Source organism: Nicotiana tomentosiformis, chromosome 8, assembly GCF_000390325.3.
Source record: "Nicotiana tomentosiformis chromosome 8, ASM39032v3, whole genome shotgun sequence".
Lineage (NCBI taxonomy): Eukaryota > Viridiplantae > Streptophyta > Magnoliopsida > Solanales > Solanaceae > Nicotiana > Nicotiana tomentosiformis.
This window is the reverse complement of record NC_090819.1, coordinates 117,213,906-117,218,468: the sequence shown is the minus strand read 5'-3', so window position 1 is coordinate 117,218,468 and position 4,563 is coordinate 117,213,906.

Below are 4,563 nucleotides of genomic sequence, written 5' to 3'. Positions count from 1 at the left end.
GGTCCCCCTTAATAATGCTTAAAAAAAATAAACCAAAGTTACATGACTAGACATATGAAAGCTGAAAAATCACACTTAAAGAAAATGCAGCAAAACTACTCTATATTTACAATGAAAAGGACTTAGTCTTCTACAAAGCAGCAACAAGTCCGTTGGCAGCAACTTTGTCTTTAGCATCAGGGTCTGCGCGCGTGGCATTGTCTACACGCGCGGCGCTGTTGGCATCTGCCTGTGGCTGGGCGCTGGCGATGGCTATCGGTGGGGCGACAGAGGCACATGCGCGATTGTCACTTGGAGCTGCCGAGACCACGGGGTCGACCGTGGCGACGGGTGTTGGGAGGCTGGCCAGGACGTCACGGGGCGCGTCCAAGGGGTCATGGGGCATGGTTGGAACGCCGCCCATGACATTAGTTATGCATGTATTAGTTATACTTGAATTAGTTAGACAGAGATTTTTTTTTTTGAATATTTGGTTTGTTGTATTAGAAATTGATATACATTATATAAATTTTATAGTAAAATACTTATTTACTGATTTTGCCTCTAATAGATTGAGAAGAGGAAGAGCCTAGTAGTGAGACATCAGTATCTCTATGCTTGCTCTCCAAATGTTTTGGTATAGATCAATCTATCGAAGGAAACCTTTATGCAAAAAGTGAAAGGGGTAAATTTGCCATTTCAATATTTTATCCATGTATTAGCTATTCCATCTTCTACCCCGTATAAAATATACACAGATTGGCTCATAACTTGTACATGTATTATTTATGTAGAATTGTAAAATGACAACCAAATACGGTATTAGTTATACTGAATTTTGTGCAAAATAACTAATGATTACCAAACATTGTATTAGTTATGTTGCCCCCAATACATGGATAACTTTTCTCCTAACCAGCTACCAAACGACCTCTTAATGTATAACTCATGCATAGCGGCTCGAAAAAATAAATATTGAATCTGACATACTATTTATGTAAGAATCTCTATCCTGATTAATTCAAATTTGAAAAGTATAGGGCGATTTAAAGGAAATAATTTTCTATTAAAATTTTCTTCATTTTAATCGTTGGAACTCCGATTAACTATGAATAGATCATATTCATTCCACCATATACTCATTAGTGTGCCTATGGTAGTTAATGAAAATTGTACATTTTGGCAAGTTCTTTAGCAAATGTGCATATAATATATTAAAATTAAAAGATTAATTTTGTCTTTTACTCATTGTATATGTTATAATATGTGTATGATGGGGAATGATGCAAAAAAGAAAACTTATTTTTCACTGAAAAAAAGAGAATAGGAAGTGGAAGTTATGAACAAATGAGTTAGAAACTTTTGGGTCCTACAATTGCTGGTCGGTTAGTAGCTTTCATTCCGTTTGATGATGCTACTCAGCTACTGTATTCGTTTTATGTCCAAATTAAGTGTACACCCCCCCCCCCCCCCCCCCGGATATTATTTGATTTTGAAGAGATATCCATTTTAAATTAGGTGCTTCTAACTGCAAAGAATATTACATAACGGGATTCGAATTTTCCCAAAATGCACTTTTGGGCTCAAAAAATTTAATCTTGTGTTGCTTTTGAAGGAATATAAAAAAAACAAGCAAAAAAGAATAGACGGAATAAGTCGTGTATGATGAATAAATAAAATTTATAAGTCTCGATTAATACATGCGAGTTATAAGTCTTAATTGCAGTTTATAATTCGCAATTATAAAATGCGATTTATAAGTCGCAGTTACTAAATGCAATTTTTTAGTCGCAATACCAGTTGCGATCGCAGTTACCAAATTCAATGTCGCAATTACTAAATTGGATGTATAAGTCTCAATTAGCAAATACAATTTATAAGTTACATTTTCCAATTGCTACTTTGTAATTCGCATTTCACAAATGTGCATTTTATAAGTCGGAATTACCAAATATGATTTATAAATCGCAATCACAAAAATGATTTATATGTCGCAATCGTAAATGCGATTTATGCAATTTATTATAGAAAAGAAAAAAAAAACTTTTTTCGGCTGTGAACAATTTTCAAACTTGTGTCGATGAATAGAATACAGGTCCTTGACAAGGTAAGAAGGCCCAATAAAAACGATGAGTATTGTTAAGCCCATAAACTAGAATGGGGTATTACCAGATTGGGGTATTACAATAAGGTTTTTTTTTAACCTTTCTATACACTATTTGTAACCTTATTACCTTCCCTACTCAACTTTCAATTTAATTATATGGTCATATACAATTTAACAATTATGTACAAATAAGTTTTAATTGAGTATCCCTTTATATTATGAATTGAATAAGGAATATCAGTTATTTTCTTATCCCTTTATACTTGCTCTCTCTCTCTCTCTCTCTCTCTCTCTCTCTCTCTCTCTCTCTCTCTCTCTCCTTCTCTATTTTTCCCCCAAATTTTCTTCATTTGATGTTATCTGTTTTTTATGCTTTCTTGTTGTATAGAATATTAATGAATCAATGGATTTCAATCGTTTTAACTTAGCAGTTTCCTTTCATGTTGCAATTGATATTCAAATTGAAACTGCCAATCAATAAATTTTGAAGGTTTTGACTCTCTACCATTGACATCCATTTAAAAGTTTTGAAGCTTTGAAATCGAATTCAGGTTTTTAAAAACCATTATTCGTTTGGAATGGGTGTTGTTGCAAATAATTGAAAATATTGTTTGGAGTTTTTATCTCAATTTTGAGGGTGTTTTGATGAAGATTAGACTTGATTTTCGCTGAATTTTATATTGAAAGAAGAAGAACATATGACATACACTATACTTACGAAAATGTAGTAAAGTTGTATTATAATTGTATGTAAATTATATTATATATATATATATTTGAATATTGTATGAAAGTTGAAAAATAGTTGTATAATGTATGAATCGTTGTATAAAAATTGTATTTAAGTTATCAATACTATCTTTTCACATAAGATTGTTGATATATATCAAAATTGTATTAAGAGAGTAAGTTTTGATTGGAACTTTAGAGAGGAAGAAGTACACACCACATACAAAATATATACAAATCAGATACAAAATACATACGAACTACATATTGTATAAAAATTGTATATAAGTTGTATGATATTGTAATTGTATTTAACTGTGTAGAAATATTGTATGAAAGTTGTAGATAAGTTATAAATAAGTTCTATAATATATAATATATGTATATTCGTGTATGGGATATACATGGATATCAATTGAGATACATGTGTCGTAAAGACACTTTTCAACCAATTTCAGTTACGAATTTTGATTCAAACCAGTCCAAATCACTTTCAATTTTTCTCAACTTTTATATATAACTTTGTCCAAGTATTTTCGATAAATTCCAGTCACACCCACTCAACAAAACCTAACAAATTTCAGATTTCAAAGTTGAAGTTGAATATTCTGAGATTTTTTAATTGAAACTTTACAAATTTTAGTTTCCTTTCTCGACTTCACCAATACAATGACTTTCAATGCTGAGACAATTGAAGTAATCGACTTTAATGATTGAATCAATTTCCCCGTTTTAAATTTTTGGATGAAAAATCCTATCTTTTTTAAGTTAATTGTTGCTAACCCAGTTGTTGTGTCGTAATCCTTGAATTTTTGTGATGAAAGCTGCTACTGGATTTGATTGCTAAATATTTTCGATATGGAGAGAAGAGGTGAGAGAGGAGAGAAAAAAGAAAAAGGGTGTAACTAAATCCCTTGATTGAATGCACTATTAATGGATTGAGAGGCGTTTAAGGTGAAATGTATATAATTTGTAAGTAATCCTTGTTTAGGACGGGTAATATACAAAATTAGAACAATTTTGATAAATAAAATTCAAATATTGTATAAAAATGAAAAAATCCCTTACGATAACCTAACCAACAAACTTAAGGTCATGACTCACGAGTGATCTTCATTAAGGAGCTATAAATGTTGCATTTCAATTGCAACTGTTATTAATAATACAATATCTCGAGATTTTTACCTTTATAAAAAGTGTTGATAATATATTCTATTACCAAGATTGCTGTTACAAATAATTTTTCCTTAGACGAAGGATGAGCTTGACGTTAATTTTTATTGATCTCCTACGGAAAGAGGGGATATATTGAACTGAAATCTATCTGGCTTTCAATTCAGTCAGCTCATAACAAAATATTAGATCAATCTCAGGGCTGACACAATCTAATTGGTTGAGGAAAAGGTGTAATGACCCAACCAGTTATTTTAATTTTTAGAACCCCGTTCCTTAAAATAAAATTTTTCATAGGTACTTGTAATGATTTATGACTTGCGGGTATGATTGGTTCGGGATTTGAAAGTGTTTGGGGTGAAACCGGAACACTTGGTTCCTTAAGTTGGCCTTAAAGTGCTAAGTTTGACTTCGGTCAATATTTTTAGAAAACGACCCCGGAATAAAATTTTGATGATTCCAACAGCTCCGTATAGTAATTTTGGACTTAGGAGCGTGTTCGAAATTTTATTTGGAAGTTCGCAGTTAAATTAGGCTTGAAATGGCTAAAAACAAGAATTTAAGTTTGGAAGTTT